A 22,731-nucleotide genomic window follows, 5' to 3' on the forward strand; every position below is an offset into this window, starting at 1 on the left:
ACGGCGTCCGGCAGCCTGGTGGCGTCCTCTCCGCGCGCATCGTCGAGGGCGAACTGCAAGATGCAAACCAAAATTTTCACAAGTGTGCCTTATATACATGAAGCTTTAGTCCCGGTTCTTGTCACGGACCGGGACAAATGCCCCTCTTTGGTCCCGGTTGATACCACCAACCGGGACCAAAGGCCTCTTTTCAGCAGCCCAAAGGGCGGGAAGCAGAGGGCTTTGGTCCCGGTTGGTGGCACCATACTAAAGGTTGGGCATTGGTTCCGGTTGGTGCCACCAACCGGGACCAAAGGGGGGCATTGGTCCCGGTTCGTGGCACCAACCGGGACGAATGTCCTGCGCCTGCCAAAGCCGCGGTGCGGTGGGATGTTTAGTCCCACCTCGCTACCCGAGGAGCGGCATGACCTGTTTATAAGCCCTGCCCCGCCAGCTCCATTGAACTCCTCTGAACTGCAGGTCTCTGGGCCTAATCTTGCACTGCTATGCCTGTGGGCCTTCTGCAGGCCTGAATCCATGCCCATGGATGGGTTTCTAGTCGTATTCACGCCGTGGTGGCCCAGTAGGTGGCATTTTTTTATTTTTTTCCCAGTTATTTTGTTTTCTTTTTTGCTTTATTTATTTTATTTTGTTTCTACTAACAACAAAATACTTATTTATTTTATTTTATTTTGTTTCTAATTACTTATTTATTTTACTTTATGAAAAATTCTTTTTGCTATTAAAGTTTCTATCAAAAAAGTTCTTTATGAAAATTATTTTTGCTTTTAATGATTTTGAACAGAAAATACTTCGATAATTTTAGTTGCATCAATTTTATATGATTTTAGTTTCAATAATACTAGAGGTTTCTTATAATGTTTTGAACAGAAAATACTTTGTTAATTTTAGTTTCATAAATTTTATTAAAGTTTATTTTATTTTGTTTCTACTTATATATTATAATAAAGTTTATGTTATTTTGTTTCTAATTACTTATTTATTTTATTTATTATTTTTCATGCACCATTTTTCATGCATTTACTAATTATTTTGAGCTATAAGACCCTAAAATTGAAAAGCATTTCAAATGAACTCTGAAAGGTTGAAAGTTGGCATGGTATCATCATTTCATCCACATAGCATGTGCAAGAAAGTTGAGAGGGTTACGGCAAAAACTGGATGCACTTCGTGTACAAAACGGACAATCTCTTTCAAAGTATCAGGATTTCATACGGAAACTCGTCTGTTACAAAGGGATTTCATTTTTTAAAACTTATTTGAACTCCTGACTTTTTGTGTGTTCAAAATGCACCATTCAAAGCCACATCATCATTTTTCAATCCTTTGTGATTTCATTTGTTATTTTTCATGCATTTACTAATTATTTTGAGCTATAAGACCCTAAAATTGAAAAACATTTCAAATGAACTCTGAAAAGGTTGAAAGTTGGCATGGTATCATCATTTCATCCACATAGCATGTGCAAGAAAGTTGAGAGGGTCCCAGCAAAAACTGGATGCACTTCGTGTACAAAATGGACAATCTCTTTCAAAGTATCAGGATTTCATACGGAAACTCGTCTGTTATAAAGGGATTTCATTTTCTTGAACTTATTTGAACTCCAGACTTTTTGTGTGTTCAAAATGAACCATTCAAAGCAGAGACTGATTTTGAATGGTGCATATTCAACACACAAAAAGTCTGTAAAGATCGCCAACCCAACATAAAAAAAATAAGCATAGATGCGCCTATAGAGAAAATTCAGCCTAAATTCATAATAAATTTCTATGAATTTCAGAGAAACTCACTATGAATTTAGGTCAAATTCCCTGTATAAGGGCATCTATTTTCATTTTGAGAGGAGCTCAACAAGGCAGAGAGGGACGGGCTTATAAACCGGTGTGAGCGCCCTTCGATTGGCGAGGTGGGACTAAACTCTGGCCGCAACGAGGACCAACCCTTTAGTCCCGGTTTGTGGCACAAACCGGGACTAATGGTCATGGGCCAGGGGCGAGGCGCATTGGTCCCGTTTCGTGAGTTGAACCGGGACCAAAAGGTCCAGACGAACCGGGACCAGTGGCCCGGCCGGCCCCCTGGGCTCATGAACCAGGACTAATGCACCCCATGGGTCCCGGTTCGTGCGGAACCGGGACTAATGGGCTGGCCAGGCCCGAACGAAAGCCCTGTTTTCTACTAGTGTGAGTCGGGCCTCCTCCTCCGCTGTCATGCGAGGAGGTGGGGGTGGCGATGAAGATGGCGACGGCGACAGCGTGGGCGTCAGGCCGCGCACCCGCGTACGCCCGCGCGCCTGGGGAGCCGCTCGGTGCTCACGTGGCCGCCGCGGCCCCGTCGACGTGCCGGCGAAGAAGGACGCCAGCCGCATGTCGTGCTCATCGCGGAACCAAGTGTCCTACAAGAGGTCGTTCGGAAGGAGGCGGCGGCGGCGCTGGATCTCCTGGCGGCGCGCACGGCCGCTCAGTGGGACCGGCGGGATCGGCGCGCGGTCGGCCGACAGGTGCCAGTTGTTGGGGAGGTGGACGTCGCTCCAGGGTAGCGGCGTCCTCGTCTCCCAATAACGGCGGCATACGGCCGCCTCGATGTAATGCCGGTCGCGCTCGCCGGCGGCCGTTGGCGCGATGGAGAACGCGGGCAGCGCGGGGGCCCGACGCGGTGGCGATGGCGATGCGGGCTCCTCCTTCTTCATGGAGCCGCGGCGGCGTCCCGACGAGGAGCCAGCCTCACGGTCGTGCTTGCCTTTGCGGCCGTAGTTCCATAGCCCCATGGCTGCGGGCGGCCGGCCGGCGAGCTCGAGGCTAGGGTTTGGGGGTCTGGCTTGTCGGGTTTCGAGGAGGCCGCGGGGTGGAGTGGGGTAGGTGTGGACGACGACCGGTCCACGGGTCCCATCTAAGAAGGACCGCGACCGTTCGACTGGGCGGATGACAGGCGGGGCCGCCCACGCGTGCGCATTGATATGGGCGGTGGGAGGTAGGTGGCCGCCTGCCACGCGGCCCCGACGCGGATGAGGCGCGCGTCCGTTTGGTGTCCGCCGCGACCCAAACCCGGCACAAGTTTGCGCTCGAAATGGGTCGGCGCGGACACAAAATGGATGAGATGGGTCCGTGCCGTCGCGCACTGGGCCGCCTCGTTTGTCTGTTTTACCCCAAATGGACGGGACCGGACAGGATGGGGTCGCGCGGTGGAGTTGGCCTAATGGGTCTGTGTCCATCCGGATTCGTGGGTGCGGCGAACGGGCGCCCAACGCGCGGCCGCATCTCGTCCGTTCGCCCAGCATAGTAGAAAATTATGCATATGAAATGGTTCAAATCAAACATAGCTCTCAATATAGTCTTACAACCCAATCAAAATTTCTTTTGCATGACAAGAAAACAATATCAAATTGTCTTACAACCCAGTCAAAATTTGTTTGCATGACAAGAATTAAACTCGTAGATCTACTGGTTGCCAATATGAGTCCACACGTGTTCAACCAAGTCATCCTAGAGCTGGACATGAGTATACCAATCATGCAACTCGCGATGAAACTCGACAAACTGTTCAAAGGTTACAGATGGTGCATGCCCAGGCTCAACATTTTCACCCTGAAAATCAAACCTTTGGTCGTAGATTCTACCATTGGGCTCATCCTTCACGATCATGTTGTGCATGATCACATAAGCAGTCATCACCTCCCAAAGCTTTTTCGTGCTCCATGCCAATGCAGGGTTACGAACAATACCCCATCGAGACTGAAGTACACCGAAAGCACGCTCCACATCCTTCCTAGCACTCTCTTGCATTTGGGCAAACCTCTGTCTCTTCTCTCTTTGCAGATTGGGTATGGTCTTCACAAGAGTGGACCACTGAGGTTGGATGCCATCAGCTAGGTAATATCCCTTGTTGTAATGGTGGCCATTGACCTCAAAGTTCACCTCCGGGGAGTGCCCTTCCGCAAGCCTTGCAAACACTGGAGACCGCTGAAGAACACTAATATCATTCTGAGAACCAGCCATGCCAAAGAAAGAATGTCATATCCAGAGATCTTGTGAAGCAACAGCTTCAAGTATAATAGTGGCACCTTTCACATGCCCCTTGTACCGCCCCTGCCAAGCAAATGGACAGTTCTTCCACTTCCAGTGCATATAATCTATACTACCAAGCATGCCCAGAAAGCCCCTCTCGGCATTGATCGCCAACAACCTCTCTGTATCAGCGGCATTTGGCTCTCTAAGGTACTCTGGGCCGAACACTTCCACCACGGCCGTGCAAAATGAGAGGAGACATGTGGACTCACTCATACGAACATACTCATCCACAAGATCACCAGGAATTCCATATGCAAGCATGCGGATAGCCGCAGTGCATTTCTGGTATGAAGAGAAACCAAGCTTGCCTAGGGCATCCACTTTGCACTCAAAGTATGGGTCATGCGCGACCACTCCCTCGCGAATACGATTGAACACATGCCTTCTCATTCGGAATCGGCGATGAAATTGATGTGGCCTAAAGAGTGGACCATCCTTAAAGTAATCAGCATACAGAAGGGTGTGACCTTTCTCTTTATTGCGGTGCAAGGCCGGAGTATGGCTGGGGATTGATCCCCTGTACCGAGGCCGCTTCCTAGTGATGTGTTCATGTACGACCAACGCAACTGCCAGCTCTTCATCATCCGAGGATGAATCATCCGATGAGCAAATGAAATTGTGAAAGAAAAACTCATCACCACTGTCCATTGTACCTTGTGAGAAATCCGTCGAACGCCTTGCGGTCGTGGTCGGAAAGCGGCCGGATAGTGCACGGCCTGCTCCCCTCACAGGCAGCAAAGCAAGGTTTTGGGGTCGGTGGTGCTGGAGGGCGCCCTGCATCACCGAACGGCCGGCTGAAAGAGGTTGGGGACGACGACGGCCGTAGTTTGGCCGAGCAGGAATTAAGCTTGGGGATGCTTGATACATCTCCAATGTATTTATAATTTTTGATTGTTCCATGCTATTATATTATCTGTTTTGGATGTTCAATGGGATTTATTATACACTTTTATATTATTTTTGGGACTAACCTATTAACCGGAGGCCCATCCCAAATTGCTGTTTTTTTGCCTATTTCAGTGTTTCGAAGGAAAGGAATATCAAACGGAGTCCAAACGGAACGAAACCTTCGGGAACGTGATTTTCGGAACAAACGTGATCCAGAGGACTTGGAGTGGTTGTCAAGCAATCAATGAGGAAGCCACGAGGCAGGGAGGCGCGCCTGCCCCCCTGGGCGCGCCCCCACCCTCGTGGGCCCCTCGTAGCTCTCCTGACCGACCTCTTTCGCCTATATATACTCATATACCCTGGAAACATCAGAGGAGGAGCCGAAACCCTATTTTCGCCGCCGCAACTCTCTGTACCCGTGAGGTCCCATCTTGGGGCCTTTTCCGGCTCTCTGCTGGAGGGGGCATTGATCACGGAGGACTTCTACATCAACACCATAGCCTCTCCGATGATGTGTGAGTAGTCTACCTCAGACCTTCGGATCCATAGTTATTAGCTAGATGGCTTCTTCTCTCTCTTTGGATCTCAATACAAAGTTCTCCTCGATCTTGTTGGAGATCTATTCAATGTAATCTTCTTTTGCGGTGTGTTTGTCGAGATCCAATGAATTGTGGGTTTATGATCAAGATTATCTATGAACAATATTTGAATCTCCTCTGAATTCTTTTATGTATGATTGGTTATCTTTGCAAGTCTCTTCGAATTATCAGTTTGGTTTGGCCTACTAGATTGATCTTTCTTGCAATGGGAGAAGTGCTTAGCTTTGGGTTCAATCTTGCGGTGCTCGATCCCAGTGACAGAAGGGGAAACGACACGTATTGTATTGTTGCCATCGAGGATAAAAAGATGGGGTTTATATCATATTGCATGAGTTTATCCCTCTACATCATGTCATCTTGCTTAAAGCATTACTCCGTTCTTATGAACTTAATACTCTAGATGCATGCTGGATAGCGGTCGATGTGTGGAGTAATAGTAGTAGATGCAGGCAGGAGTCGGTCTACTTGTCACGGACGTGATGCCTATATACATGATCATACGTAGATATTCTCATAACTATGCTCAATTCTATCAATTGCTCGACAGTAATTTGTTCACCCACCGTAATACTTATGCTCTTGAGAGAAGCCACTAGTGAAATCTATGGCCGCCGGGTCTATTCTCTATCATATTAATCTACCATTATTTCTATTACCGTTTATTTTGCTTTCTTTACTTTTTAGTCTTTATCATAAAAATACCAAAAATATTATCTTATCATCTCTATCAGATCTCACTTTTGCAAGTGGCCGTGAAGGGATTGACAACCCCTTTATCGCGTTGGTTGCAATGTTCTTATTTGTTTGTGTAGGTGCGTGGGACTTGAGCGTGGTCTCTACTGGATTGATACCTTGGTTCTCAAACTGAGGGAAATACTTACGCTACTTTACTGCATCACCCTTTTCTTTTAAAGGGAAAACCAACGCAGTGCTCAAGAGGTAGCACCGCTCGCGTTCGCGCGTGTCTGTTCGGCCGCAAACTCGGCCCAAACTTGGACCGGGAATGGATCAAAAGTGGACAGAAAACGGACGGCGGTCCGCTTGCGGCCGCGCGTTGGGAGGCCCGATCTGTCCGTTTACCTCCAAACGGACACGGGCGGACAATATGAGGTCGCGCGTTGGAGTTGGCCTGAGGGCCGTCGCCTTGATCGAACGCGAACAATGCCGGCGACACCCGCCGGGTGTCGTGGGGCGATCCAGAGTCAAACGAACACTCAACACATCCGCCTAACAACTTTCTGGTTTCTTTGGTGGGTGTGAACAACAACTAATGTGTGCATTTGCTATAGTAACCTGCAAATTTTGCAATCATCTAATATGCCACAAGTTGAAAACCTTCAGATAGATCGAGTACAAGGGGCTTAACTCATCCGAAAGGAATCCTTTGTGACATTTCGCTTGAGGTGCTGAGCTGTTAGGACAATATCTCCGATGTCAACTACTCCCTCTGTAAACTAATATAAGAGCGTTTAGATCACTAAATAATGATCTAAACACTCTTATATTAGTTTACCGAGGGAGTACATGAGTAGAGCCGTAACTCTACCGGATGAAAAGTGCCACCTTCAAGTCTTCATTTGTCAACTTGTAATCGTTGTCAAATTATGTGTCAAACCGAAGAGTTGCTAGTAAATTGTCACAATCTGGATTGACTTGTTCCTACAAGAAAAAGTTTGTCATTGATAAGAGATGTATTCATGTTAGCAAGCTGTTGGGCCATAATTATCACGTGGACGTATGCAGTCTTTGAAGTTGAAGTTGATAGGACGGATCGTTCCAACCTGGAATTTGCATGAGTAGAGAAACTACTCCATTCGTTCCAAAATATAAGTGTTTTAAGAGATTTCACTATAGACTACATATAAAACAAGCTTGAGCAAACATATATTCTAAAAGGTGTATATATACATCCGAATGTAGTCTCTATAGTGGAATCTCTAAAAGGACTTATATTTAGGAACGGAGAGAGTAGGTTTTATGTGAGACTGATTGTTTAATGTATTGTTTGACAGGGAAGAATCTTCGATTTCAAGAGCTGATAAACCTCCCGAAGGAACAATTGGGCGCACAACGAGATCACCTATTTTTCACGTAAAGCAGAAGAACCAAATATGGGTTGGAGAGTACGAAGACATACGTGCAGGAGTAGAGGGTGTCATGCAGTCACCGCCATGGATCGCCGTGGTCGGAGATCCTCTAGTGGGTGGTGCCGAGGAGAAGGGGAATTGGACAAGGCGATCTCGCGTGTGTGCCCGGGAGGTGGGGATTCGAATTGGGATAATTCTCTGGTCGGCCCCTGCCGGCTGCGACGGCGATGACGCCCGAGGGTGCCGTTTCTCTTCCTGGAGACGTCGTTCGGGTCCGCCCCCCCCTTCCCACTACACGGTCTCTCAAGTGAAAACACTAGGGTGGCGACGACGCTCATGGCGTCGTGCCCTTCTTGGAGGCGCTGTCGTGAGAGCTAAGTGGTGGAGGGCAGTTGCAGTTGACGTGCCCCTCTTCCTCCCTGGGGCATCTGCTTCAGGGGAAACCCTGGATCCGGGTATCCCAAATCGGATGATGACGGAAACTATGGTGTCGTTCTCCCTCTTGAGGGCATCGTTTTGGAGCAGGTGCTAATTGGAAGGGCCCAGAGGTGGAGCGGGGTTTCATCTTCTACATTGATGACGACGGATCTCGGTGGCGTGGCGCAGTGGAGGGTCAACGTTCGATGCGGGTTGACGAACTTACGCAGGAGGGCGACGCTGTCTGGCGTCGTGGTGGCGTCAATGGCAGAGAGGCCTGGCAAGGTCGATGCATCAGTTCTTCTCTGAGGATGGATCGACGGAAGATGGAGGTGACGGCCTTGCAGCTTGCGCATGTGGTGTTCAGTGGGATTGTGCCGGACTGGTGTGTGACCCAGTCCAGGTAGTGGCTTGGATGAGGCATCCGGCTTTAGATGTTAGGCTTTGGTGCGATGTTGGGGATGAGAGATTAGATATGGAGGCAGGGTGGCAGTGCGGTGCTAGTTGGTTCGTGTGGTATTGTGGGTCAAATATTGGGGCGCACTTAAAAAAGTTCTTGTTTAATTGTTTTGTAGCAGTGGAGATGCAATAAAGAGGGTGCTTGGTTTCTTTGGTTCCGAGCGGGCGCATCTCAACCATAGGATCAAGTCGTCAGATCACACCACGTGGAGGAGGGGTGGCAGTTTTTGTCCTTTCCCGTTTCTTTTTCTTTGGGACATGCGCTGCACCACTATCGTCCATTCCCCTCCTCTCACCTTGCGGGGTGTCATGCGTTGCCAGTATGACACCGACTACAGGGCTCGAGCACCTCGAATGCAACACTTGAGGGAACTCTTGCCGCGATGCATCTACCCGCGATCTCCACGGCTCTATGAGCTTCTGCGATATAAATAATGTTGAATCATAAATAGCTTGGAGGCATAAAATGCAATCCAAGGTCGTTGTAGTATAGTGGTAAGTATTCCCGCCTGTCACGCGGGTGACCCGGGTTCGATCCCCGGCAACGGCGCTTCATTTTTATTTTATTCGCTTTTTGAATTCAATTCTTTTTCCTGTAAAAATGTCTGCTGTATCTATACTCCGCCATCAAGACCTCGAGCCGGAGCTCTTCAAGATGGCTGCCAGAAAGAACCTCTCTGCCAGAGATGGGATGACGAATGAGAGGTGGATGAGAGGACTACAAAGAATTATTACCGAGGCACAGTTTGTCTCTTTCGTCATCCCATTTTTATTTTATTCGCTTTTTGAATTCAATTCTTTTTCCTGTAAAAATGTCTGCTGTATCTATACTCCGCCATCAAGACCTCGAGCCGGAGCTCTTCAAGATGGCTGCCAGAAAGAACCTCTCTGCCAGAGATGGGATGATGAATGAGAGGTGGATGAGAGGACTACAAAGAATTATTACCGAGGCACAGTTTTTTCTCTTTCGTCATCCCATTTTTATTTTATTCGCTTTTTGAATTCAATTCTTTTTCCTGTAAAAATGTCTGCTGTATCTATACTCCGCCATCAAGACCTCGAGCCGGAGCTCTTCAAGATGGCTGCCAGAAAGAACCTCTCTGCCAGAGATGGGATGACGAATGAGAGGTGGATGAGAGGACTACAAAGAATTATTACCGAGGCACAGTTTGTCTCTTTCATCAGGATCAGGGAGCTCGTTCTTGCCACTCGACGGATCTGACAAAATTGAAGATCAAGGATTCTAGATTGCAGATGGTATAGTTTTTCCTCACTTTGTATATCCGTTTTCCAATGCTTAGAACTGTTCAATATAACATGGTATAAAGCAACATCTTTGCACACTCGCATATGCCGGACTGGTTACTACTTAAATTAAACTTAATTATTACATGTATCTGCAAGTTGATCCCACTTGTCTTTTGAAACTATTGACACATGAGAGCTGGAGCCATAATCCTTCATCCGTAATGTCGGACATGAGAAACTTGTCAGTCTTCTCAAGAGGCCAACTGTATACGCGGGATGAAGAGGGCAACATGAGAGGCGAAGCGACTAAATTGAAGTTTCAGCTGCCTCGTGAGACAAACTGAGCATATACCTATGTTGATCTCGCTTCCCAAGTTTAGATAATGTTAGTGTTTTCGCCAGAAACATGGGTGGTTCCCATCTTCGTTTCTCGTTTCATGTCTCTAATCTGGACGGATATGACTTTTACCATTAATCCTTTACTTGCCAAGATTAAACTTGATAGTAAATAGCTTTGTCATCCTACTAACAACAAAGTCATTGTAGTACAAGCGGCAAGTATTCCCGCCTAACCCGGGCTCGATCCCTGACAATGTTTTTTTTTTTTGCCTTCTTTTGTTGCACTTGATAAAAGCTATGCATGCAGCTAATAAAGGCAAAAATATACCAATCCAAGATGAAGATTTGAAGAGTTCAAAGTTTTATTTTGATGGAAATACCATGAACGAATAACATATGTTCCATTCGTGCTATAGAAAAATGTGTTGTTCACTAGTGCCAAAATTAGACATGTGACACAAATGGAATTATTCTAATCTAAAAACAAACTATATTGATAAGTAGTATCTACTGGTGACTAGAATGGCATACGTTACAGGACTTTTTTTTTTGCATGATAATACGTGTCTCATTAATAAAATAAAGATTCAGTTACAAGCCACATAAACATCGACGTTACAGGACTGAAAAGATAGGATAATCCTATGCAAAAAACCAGCGCATGTCCCTCTCCACTAAGGAAAAGGAGACATATCACCTCTTCACACGAGCTCGACGCGGCTCCATCGCTGATCAACAGCTTTACGGTCCTCCAAAGTAGTTTGCTTGAAGCAAAACCATTGCCGTTGAAAGAATCAGACCGGGGCAACATGTCCCGGGACACGCCGTCGAACTCCAGAATTGACACCCCCACGCGACTATGACGCCGAAGGAGGAAACCAGAACTGTCAGCCTTCAACCACAAACCCAGCAGAAGATACACCATCTTCCAGCTGTTACTTGCGTAGACAACCGTCTGCGTGTACTCCTGGACGACAAGACACCTTATATTCGTGCTAGAGTTGTCACCATCCATGACTTACACGGAAATCAAGACAGCTTATATTCTTAAGATCCAGCTGTCACCATCCATGAACCCTAGCATACGTTACAGGACTTCAGGACCTCAAATAGAACAGTCGATGGAACTCTCCCCGCAATGTACCTACGTGCAGCTTCCACGGCTTTACGAGCTCGTGCAAGATCCGTATCGTTCAAAGGAGAGCATTGGCTAGTCTTGGTTGAGGAGGGGCATTTGCTGGTGGTACCCGACCTCGTATCGTAGCCATATGTCGTGTCCAGCGTCAGACGCTCGAGTGAAGGTGCACTCTCAATAATGTGGCTCGTGAGCTCCACCAGGCTCTTGGATGCACAAAAGCCCATGATCGTCACCTGCCTGAGTTGGTCATACCGACGCTCCAACTTCCGCCTCACATACTCATCGTCGCCATCTCCGACGTCGAGATCGGACATAAGGGCACACTGCCCTAACTGCATATACATACATATGTAAAATCAATATTCATCATTAGCGTTATTGGTCTGATAAACAAGTGTAACCCACTAATTGGTGGATAGCTCCAAGAGATGTGGACAGTGACTTACGCGCAAGATAAACGAATCCATGACAGGGGAAGCATCAAGAAAAGAAACCAAACAGAAGACATCATAGCTTGTGTGGAAGGCCGACATTGATCGGACGAGTCTGATTTGCAACTTCTTGAGGTGGTGGAGCTTGGATGGTATGATTGGCATGTTGTCATCCTAAGGAATGACAAACCCAAAGATCAATCATGCGTTTCTTTCAACATAAAAATGTTGCATACATTTCACTATTCACTACTCCCTCCGTTCTAGAATATAAGGTGTCTTGATTTCCGTGTAAGTCAACCATTTGAAAGTTTGATCAAGATTATAGAATAAAATATCAGCATCCACAATATCTAGTAGATAAAATATGAAAGTACTTTTCATGATGGAACTAATAATATAAATTTGGCATTGTGGATCTTGATATATTTTTCTAAGAACTTGGTCAAACATGGACATGTTTGACTTTTGAAAAAAGAAATACACCTTATATAATGAAACGGAGGGAGTATATAATTAATTAAATAGCAAATCCGATATGATTATTGCGATGTTAAAACCAAACAATACCTCAACAGGAGAGCATAGGGTAAGGCTCTCGACATTGCTTGCGATGGATGGAGGCCAAACATGAGCATTAGAGAGAAGAATCCACGAAAAAGTTACATTCTTAAGTTGAGAAGAATTTCGTAGAGAGGTCTCGCTACCACCACCAGCAGCACCAAAATGAAAGGTGCAGAGGTTTGGAGCGTCCAGCTCAACCACCTTTAACGTACTGCAAAGAATAATACTGAGGATATTGAGTTGCTTCAATGTTGAAGGTATTTGCAAACAAATAATCCCACTGCACTGGTAGAGGTACAATTGCTCTAGGACAGATGATGTCGACAGCAAATGCCCTAATCCTTCCCCAGTAGTATGGACACACATCAAATTTATACTCGTCAATCTTCTCAAGAGGCCAAGTGTCGACATGGGATAAAAATTGCAACCATAGAGGCGAAGATATTGGATTGAACTTGCAGCTGCCTTGTCGGACAAAACCGAACATGGGAAGCTATAGTTTTCCACCATCGGCCCGGGCATAGAAAAGTCAAGTTCTTTAATCCCAGACTTAACTGTGATTTGGAGCCATCTGTCCAGGCAGGAGGCCTTGATGCTCCTGCGGGAAGGGGGAACTTGAAGTTGAAGTGTCTCCACCAGAACCCATTGTTGTGATGATTTTCGAGAATTTGGCCAACCCTCTCGTTGAAATAGGTTTCCACTTCCTCAAATTTCTTGCCGGTCAACCCAATAGTATGGTGGTTGAGTACGAGCTTCGAATAGCATCTCCAGGCACGTAGAAATCCACGAGACACGCAGGCAACACGAGCAGCGTCTCGCACTGGCAAGAGAGATTGTATATGGTGTAGGATGTCCTGCAAAAGCAGGGAAGATAGAATACCTTTCGACGGTCAGATGATAGCTAGTAGCTGACGGCAATACACAACAATAATCATATATGTGATGTTCAAAAAATATATAGATTACTTAGGGTACCAGCAACACATACCTCTGGGAGCTCCTCACAGAAAAATTCTCGTTTTAGTTTCTGGGCTCCTCGAAGAAGAATATCGCCTTGTGGTCCACTACCTGCAATGTAGCGCATCTGGTAAGTATCAGGTGTGTCTCAGTTTTGCTCATGCAACTCTTAAGATTTTGTGAGAGAGAAGTATATATATGAATTCTCAAGGCATTAGATCGCTGCAGTTCATCGGGGCTTGTAAGTATGTTAATGTTAGTAGGATCACTTCAACTATGAATTCTCATGAAGCAATAAAAACTGGGCAAATAGCTCCCATGCGACATCTTTGAGTTGAATTGTCTATCATGCGACGTCGTTGGTTGTAATGTCTCTCATGCGACGTCTCCCAGCGCAAAAATAGCTCAAGCAAGACAACCCGTTTACGCGGCTAGTTGGCTGTTAGTTAGGCTGAGGTTTGGTTAGGACACTGGGGGTTATGTGCTCTGACTGGTGGGGTCCACCTAGGGTCACGTAGTCAAGAGTCAACCGTCCACGACTCGACCGGTGACTGTGTGACCGTGCTCGACTCGCCCGTGCTGGACTGGGCGAGCGGCGCCGCCGTAAGCATCTTCTCCGGCAACGGTTTCTTCTCCGCGGTGGTGGAGCGCATTTCTCGGCAGCGGCAGAGCTATTGCGAGTGAGCCCGAAACCCTAGTCCCACTCCCCAGAATTTTGGGGGATCTGTGGCCTCATGCTGCCCCACTGTTTCTTGGCGATTTAGAATCTCGATTGGATCCGGGGGTTGTTTCTTCTCCGCGGCCCGGTGGTGGAGCGCCTTTCTCGGCAGCGGCTATTGCGAGTGAGTATTTTCCAAACTCTAGTCCCATTCCCCAGAATTTTTGATAAATCTGTGGCCTCATGCTGCCCCTGTGCCCGTTTCTTGGCATTTTAGAATCTCGATTGGATAGGAGCGCGGGGGCTGAATGAGATGGAGCGAGGAGACAGTGCTTCAAATCGGTAATGCCGCCCTCTTTTCTCTTTTAGCTGTTATCGAACTCGATTTGGTAGTGACTGTCGCTTACACTGCCGCCGCTGCCTTCCATTGACAAAACAGGGGAGATTCAGGTTCTGCCACCACATTCGCAATTATAGTGGAATTTTTTCCCTGTAAAGCCAAGCTCAGTGATGGCAGGGTCCAAGAAATTGATAGAGATACCACCGTGAGGTTGGATGTCGAATTTGCAGATGTTGATCCCCAGGAATTGGAGAGCATGAAGGAGAAGGCCGTGGGCAATTTGGTGGAGAGAATTGGGGAGAGTATTGTTTGGGTTCCAGAACAAGAGGTATCTCTGCAACGTTTCGATAACTATAATGGTGAATATGTGAGAATTGAAGATGGAGAATCCATGGTTGCTGAAATTGATCAGCAAGAAGGGTGGGCAAGCAAACAAGTAACATTTTATGCAGAGCTAATTGATCTGCAAACTCATTCCAGAGTTGGTTATGTGCCATCAAAGATGGCTGCACAGGTGGAAGATGATGAGTGGGTTTCACAAAAGAAGATGTTGGCATTGTTGACTGAACCGACTGTAGTAGCTGAAGATACAGGGATTGATGCAGATGGAGAGGAGGGAACCCATGGTGCTAGGAAGATTGTTGTTGACTGGAATGTAGTAGAGTTGAATGAAAAAACAGATTTGGTCATTACACCAATATCTGACATTGATATGGCCGAAATGTTTGGCATTCAAGTTGATGACAAAGATAAGGATAAGGATGACAGTTCTTTGCCTGCTGATGGTAACACAGGCCCTAGAAATGCAAATGAGGATGAAGAAGAGCTGATGAAAGAGGCTGCAGATGATGTGGATGATGCAGATGATAATGAGCTGGTTTGTTTATATGACAAAGAGAACCCAGTTATTGAGGTGGGAAAGTTGTGGCCAAGCATGACGGAGTTTAGGATGTCTTTCAGGACCTATGCAGTGAAAAAAGAGTTTGATGCCAAGACTATGTGGACTGATCGAAAAAAAATTATGCTCGGTGCAAAGGTTATGATGGTGGTGGCAATCCTTGCAAATGGTACTTGTTTGCCAGACTACAACCTGATGGAAGTACAGTAAGGGTAAATCAAATACCCCACCAGCATACATGTATGACCACTTCACAGAGAGTTTCAAAGATGACATCACAGCTTTGGGTTACGGAGAAGATTAGTCCTATTTTAGCCAAGACTCCAAACACTACTGCAAAGAGGCTTAAACTTGACTTGGAGAAGTTGTACCCCATCCAGCTGCAATATACCACAGTGTGGAAAGGAAAACAATGGGCCATGAAATCATTGTATGGTGACTGGGCAAATACATTTAGGATGTTGTACAGTTTTAAAGCAGAGGTGGAGAAGAGGTCACCTGGAAGTGTGGTGGAGATAGATACAGAGGTAACAGAGGATGGCAAGATTTTATTCAGCAAGTTTTTTATGTGTTTGAAGCCTTGCATAGATGGATTCAAAGCGGGTTGTCATCCATATTTGAGCATAGACTCATCTTTTTGACTGGAAAGTGGAATGGTCAGTTGGCTGCATGCAATGCTCTAGATGGACACAACTGGATGTTCCCAATTGCAATAGGAATGTTTCAATCAGAGACAGAGGCATCATGGATATGGTTCATGATGCAACTGAAAAGATGCATAGGGCCAGTTTCTCCTTTTGCCATCCACACAGATGCATGTAAAGGGTTGGAAAATGCAGTAAAAGTGTTTTCCCCCATGCTGAGCAGAGGGAGTGCTTTGGACATATGTGGATGAATCTGATAAAAAAATTCAGAGGAGATGAATTTGGGCGCATGTGGCCAGCAGCAAGATCCTACACCAAATGGACACATTCCTATCACCTTGGTAAGATATTGGCATCATGTAGTGATAATGAATTTGCTTCATGGTTGAACACCCACCATTCTCTGTTGTGGTATAGATCAGGTTTTAATACTGCCAAAAATGTGATCATATCAATAACAACTTGGCAGAAAGTTTTAACAACAAAGTGACACTACAGGAAACAGCTACTTTGCCGTCTGCCATGGCGGACGGCAAAGGCTCGAAAGGCGGACGGCAAAGACCTTTGCCGTCAGCCGCGGACGGCAAAAGGCTCCGGCAAAGAACGCTACGGTAAACAGCTCCTTTGCCGTCTGCTTTCTGGCGGCGGACGGCAAAGGCTCTTTGCCGTCTGCGGCGGACGGCAAAGAGGGCGGACGGCAACAATTGCGCTGTCAGTCCGTTAAGTGGCTAACGGCAGACCTTTGCCGTCCGCCGCAGACGGCAAAGAGCCTTTGGTCTTTGCCGTCCGCCTTATGATGTCATCTACACGTCACTAGATGGCAGGTTCTTTGCCGTCTGCCACGGACGGCAAAGTCTTTGCCGTCTGCCACTGTAGGCAAACTGACCAAATGGGTCAGCTCCCAGGAAGCACAGTTGGCTGCCACGTGGCTTCTTTGCCGTCCGCGGCAGACGGCAAAGGCTCTTTGCCGTCGGTGACAGACGGCAAAGAGCCTGCATATTGTCTGTTTTTTCTGTTTTTTATTAAATCCCACAATTTGCAGCACATATCACATATATAAGTTTCATATCCAGCACATATCCAACACATATCTAGCACATAAGTTTCATATCACATATCACATCAGTTTCATCCATACACATTGTTCATACATAAGGAAGTTCCATCCATACACATTGTTCCATCCATATATATATTACAATGCAAAGTGTCATGAAGATAGCAAGCTAGATACAATGCAAAGTTCAATCAAAGGAAAAGCAAGCACTCCATCATAGCAAGCTAGCTTCCATCAAGTGAATGAAATCTGCAAAATGGTAAATAAGAAAGTTAGAAATAGGTGACTAGAACAAGAAGAAGACTAGAACAAGAAGAAGACTAGAACAAGAAGTATATGTCATTTATGAGCTAACTTAGGTGAAATGGATCATATATGAGCTAACTAAGTTGAAATGGGTTGTTTATGAGTTAACTTAGTTGAAATGGATCATTTATGAGCTAACTTAGTTGAAATGGGTCGTTTATGAGCTAACTAAGGTGAAGGGCATCGTTTTTGAGCTAAGTAAGGTGAAATGGGTCATTTTGGAGCTAACCTAGGTGAAATGGGTCATTTTGGAGCTAACCTAGGTGAAATGGGTCATTTTAAAGCTAACGTAGGTAAAATGGATCATTTAGGAGCTCATCTACCTAAAATGGGTCATTTTAGAGCTAATTTAGTTGAAATGGATCTTTTTGAGCTAACTTAGGTGAAATGGATCATTTAAGAGCTAATTTAGGTGAAATGGATCGTTTTTTAGCTCACTTAGGTCAAATGGATCGTTTATGAGCTAAATTAGTTGAAATGGATCGTTTATGAGATAACCTAGGTAAGATGGGTCATTTTGGAGTTAACCTAGGTGAAATGGGCCATTTTAAAGCTAACGTAGGTAAAATGGATCATTTAGGAGCTAATGTAGGTAAAATGGGTCATTTTTGAGCTAACTTGGATGAACTGCATCATTTATAAGCTAACCTAGGTAAAATGGGTCATTTTGGAGGAAAATAAGCTAACTCTAGGTCATTATGGTAAGCATATTGGAGGAAATAAAGCTAAGTCTAGGTCTTTATGCATTTGTTAAGCAAAACACTAGAGAAACTTACCGTGATCAGGGAGGTGTAGGAGCGGGGTGGCTAGTGCCGCTACCTGGAGAAGGATCGTGCGATGCGTTTCTGGAGTTAAGCTGCACCAAAGATCATTTCCAATGTCTCGTTAGCATTACGACACTCAAATGTTAAGACTACCAAGTAATGTCCATTCAAACTAAACTCACCGTGCTCCCAGGAGCAATCACTGGCATCGGCGGAGCGGGCTGACCGGACTTCTCGCACACAGACTGCACATTTGGTTTTCAGAACAGAGTCATACTAGTTAGTAATGAGACTCAAATGTTAAGACTAGCAAGTAATCTGCAGAAGAAACTTACCACAAGGAGCTCGTACATGGCCCTTGCCTGCATGTCATTCCGTGCCCTCTCCTCCTCCATCATCTTTCTCGTCCTCTCCTCCATCTCCCGCTGCCTCTCCGCCGCCTCCGCCAGAAGTTTCTCCGTTCTATCTCTCTCAGTCTGTATAGCAGCCTGCAACACCACTCACATGACCATTTGTAATCATTGATGGAAGCGCACACAATGTAATGGAGAAAGATAACTGAGTACGTATCACTAACCTTGATGGCGAGTTGCACTGGCCGTTCACGAGGCCTTATCTCAGGAGCGGAGCTCGACTGGCGCGCCTTGATCTCCGGGAGAGTGCTAGGACAACGGATAAGTCCATCTCCAATGGCTATGGAGCCATGGGACCTCCCGCCACCAGATATCATCACCAGCTCTGGATCAATGGACCCTGGCTCGGGTTAAAGTCCTCCCCTTTCCTCGCCTTCCCCTCATCTCTATATCTCACGAGCTTGTTGTGGGAGGAGATGTTGGTGAAGTTGTTTGCATCATCGAGGTCAGACTGAGAGAAAGCCTTGACTTTCTTGTAAGAGCCAGTGTGGGCCATGGCATACAGGTCGTACACCTCTGGCACCTTATCCGCCTTATTGTGGCGTGCCTGAAAGAGAGAAACAATGAAAATTAGTAATTAAAGGGCTCAAGCTAGCATGATGAATGAATTGCATGAATCATGAAGCAAACCACATACCCAGTTGCGCCCGAACTGATATAAGTTGGAGCTGCCTTGATGGTGTGGCACACCTTCCATTTGGGCACGTTTGTCCTTGGCCTGGTTGTGGAGGGCTAGCCATTCTTGTGAGCACCACTCATCGACCAACACCTCCCAACAATCCATCCGATCCGCACACCATCTCGGAGGCGCCTAAGTTAGCAAATAGAAACTTGAGCGCTACGGCTAAGAATTACTAAATGAAGGAACTTAAGTAGAAGGCCTTAAGAATTACCTTCATGTACTGCTCCTTACTCAGGAACTTATCGCGGCACGCCGGCTTGGTCTTCTTGATACCACGCAAGGCGTAGTAGTCTCGAACAGCCTGCACCCGAGCCTCGTGCCGTAAGTTCTGGAGTAGGCGCTTGCAGACGTTCTGGATAACATTTGCGCAGTCCTCCTCGTATCCCTCCTCACACCTGTAGAATGTCTGCAATCAAATGAGACAATATTGATTAGTACAATTAATAACTAGCTAGTTGAAGATTTTGAAATGTGTAAAGGAGAAATTACCCAGAACGTCCTGATCACCATGTCTGCCCTCGTGTCGCACACGACACCGTCGATAATGACATCCGGCGGGGCCGGGGCAGCCACGTAGTGCTCCCAGCTCAACCCAAGCTCTGGAAGCCGACCCTCACCAGGCAACGTGACAAACCCCGGGAAGTTTTGCCGGCAAAGAACTCCAAGGACGGAGTTGGGCCGGCGGACACTATGATGGTGGTCCCAACCCCTGCAGCATGACAAGGCCAACGCATTAGTTATTTGAAGAAACGTGAATGCAGAAGGTACAAAAATATTAAATGCACTTACGTACCTCTCCCCATCAGGGAAGATCAACCACCTCTGCTCGCGGGTCGCCGGCACGGACGGGAGCCGTGTAGCACCACGCTGGTAGACGGTGCCACCCTCCTCCTCAAGATCAGTCGGCTCCCCGCCATCATCAGCATGGCCACTCGGCTCCTCGGGCTGATCCGGCCAGGTACCCCATCCGGACGTGTGCTCCTCCGGGGTCTCGTGGGCCGAACTCTCGTGGGCCGAAGGCCAGTCGACCCGAGGCTCGTGGGCCCAAGACCCGTGGACCGGAGGCTCGTGGACCGGAGTCCGTGTAGCCTCCTCCTCGGACGAGTCCACCCTAGCAGTCACGTGCTCGGGTGAAACAGCTGGGGGTGGCGGCGAGGAAGGCGCCCTAGCAGTCACCCTACCTCCTCTCCCGCGACCACGTGCCCCACCTCCTCTCTTCCTACCTCGTCCCCTGCTGGGCACCGCGGTGGACGAAGAAGGGCCCGGCGGTGTGGACATACTGTCCAGCAACGCTCGGCGAAGAGGTACGTCTGGAATCGAAGACCTCAGACCACGCGCCGAGGAAGAAGGGGCCTTGGCGCGCTCCCGACCAGCGCCCACCATCTTTCAACACCTGCCATGACAAACAGTAAACGAAATTAGTACAACATAAAAAAAAGACCGACATGAATAATAATATGTGTATCACTTAAGTGTATCATCATCAAGTACAACATTAAAAAATTTAATACCTGACACTACTAATAATCTCGATCAGTATCATCAATAAATGCATAATCATCATCATCACTATAATCAATGACGGGCTCATAGGGTTCAGTGGCATCAACATGTGCAAGGCCACCTTGACGTAATCGGTCAAGCAATGACAGGTCATCCGCAGCAGTAACCTCTTCTTGTTCCGGCTCTTCTTGTTCCTCCTCTGGGGTGATGTCGGATTCACTGTCGCTGTCTACTTCAATGTTTTGGGGTGAAGTATAGCGGTTCTTGAAACGCTTTTTGGAAAGACGTGTCTCTTGGAAGAATTCTCCTTCATATGTGTCTGGGTTAATGTGAGGTTCATAATCCTCTTCCTTTGGGGGAGATAGTCTAGCACGTGGCGGCACTTCATAAACGACATCCCAACCTTTCAGATTTGGATTAGTTTGGCAGGCCCACGGTAGATAGAATACTTGGGTCGCCTGTTGAGCCGTAATATAGACATCAGGAACATCTAAATGGGTGCTTTGGTTGATTTCAACTAGCCCTATATGTTCATGAGTTCTTCTAGTCTCCTTCGGCTGAAACCAATAACATTTGAAGACTACGACATTCGGTGGGTTTTCACCATAGAATAGAAGTTCATAAATTGCTTCAACTCTCCCATAATACTCGGTACCTCCTTCGCCGATAGCAGATACACAACAATTTGTAGACTTTCGGTCGGCCATAGATAGCTCTTTGCCATAGGTACGAAAGCGATACCCGTTGATGTCGTATTTGTCAAATGAACGGACCTTATAGTCAAAACCATTAGCGACTTGTCTCAATTCGGCGTCCATAGACTCTGAATTAGCCTACAAGTTTAATATGAAAGGATTGTTGCATTACGCACAAATTAGCGAATGAAACCGGGATAGCCGCCTACAAATTAGCCTACAAGTCTAATAGAAATTACCGTTTGTTTGAACCAAGAGATGAAACCGGGATAGCCGCCACCTTGCTTTGCGAGAAGCTCATACTCTTCGACAGAATCCTTTTGGATCACCGCTCCATACGAGAATAAGGCGACGTATCGACTGTATGAAATATCCAGGAATAAGAGCAGTTCAAAGGAAATAGAAGTTGCGAAACTATGTACCGAGAACTTACTCGATGTACGGCCGCACTTCTATCAGGTTGTTGAAGATATACAACGAAATGGTCCGCCATTGTTCGTTATCCAAAGATACTGGATTTGAAACACTGGCTGGTGCGAGATTCCCTTTGAATAGGCTGAGGTTGGATCCACCCTTTTTAGGGTCGTCAGCATTGTACCGAGGCTTCGGATTATGCAAATGACGATTTTTGGCTTCGTAGTGTGCTGTCACGAAGTTTGCCGCCTCCTCAGTGATGAATGCCTCAGCCATCGATGCTTCAATTCTACGTTTATTTTTACATTTTTGTCGAAGCGTCTTCTGCATCCTCTCAGTTGGGTAGCACCAACGATTTTGCACGGGCCCCCCCAATCTTGCCTCGGTCGGGAGATGCAAAATCAAATGTTGCATTGGATTAAAGAAGCCCGGTGGAAAGATCTTCTCTAACTTGCAGATCAACTCCGGCGCCAACTCTTCCATTTCTTCTAGCACGCCAGGCGATAGTTCTTTCGCACAAAGAACACGGAAGAAATAGCTGAGTTCTGCCAGTACTAGCCATTCATCCTCAGGGATGAAGCCACGCAACATCACCGGCATTACCCGCTCAATCCATATGTGCCAATCATGACTCTTGAGACCAAATATCTTCAATTTATCAAGACTGGCTCCCCTCTGTAGATTCGCTGCATACCCATCGGGGAACATCAACTGCATTTTCACCCACAAGATAATTTCCCTCATAGCCGGCCTTCCAAGATTGAACCATGCCTTTGGCTTCGTCCAGTTCTGCTTTCCTTTCGGTTCTTTCATGTTTTGTAACGGCCTATCACATAGCGCCTCCAGATCGACTCTAGCCTTAGTATTATCCTTTGACTTCCCATCTATGCCGAACAATGTACCAAAAAGTGCCTCGGCGATATTCTTCTCAGTGTGCATCACGTCGATGTTGTGTGGGCAAAGGAGGTCTTTGAAGTAAGGCAGATCCCATAAGCATGTTTTGTGAGTCCAGGCGTGCTTAGAATTATACCCCTTGAAGTACCCTGGACGCTCGGGATCTGGCTCGAGAGCGTTTAACTGATCCAGGGTCTGTTGGCCTGTCAATGCATGTGGTGCAGAGTTTTTGACAACTCTACCTCTGATGAAGTTCTTCTTGTCTTTCCTGA

General features: G+C 46.7%; 1 non-coding gene and 1 pseudogene across 1 annotated transcript; one reads left to right on the forward strand and one right to left on the reverse strand.

The window, feature by feature from the left end:
- The window catches only part of LOC123160709 (uncharacterized), a 67,092-nt pseudogene extending 62,380 nt beyond the window's left edge, over positions 1 to 4,712 (reverse strand).
- Positions 4,713 to 8,992: 4,280 nt separating this feature from the next.
- Positions 8,993 to 9,064, forward strand: TRNAD-GUC (transfer RNA aspartic acid (anticodon GUC)). Its single transcript has one exon. It is a non-coding gene; the product is annotated as a tRNA-Asp (tRNA).
- The last annotated feature ends 13,667 nt before the right edge of the window (positions 9,065 to 22,731 follow it).

This window comes from Triticum aestivum, chromosome 1D, assembly GCF_018294505.1.
Source record: "Triticum aestivum cultivar Chinese Spring chromosome 1D, IWGSC CS RefSeq v2.1, whole genome shotgun sequence".
Lineage (NCBI taxonomy): Eukaryota > Viridiplantae > Streptophyta > Magnoliopsida > Poales > Poaceae > Triticum > Triticum aestivum.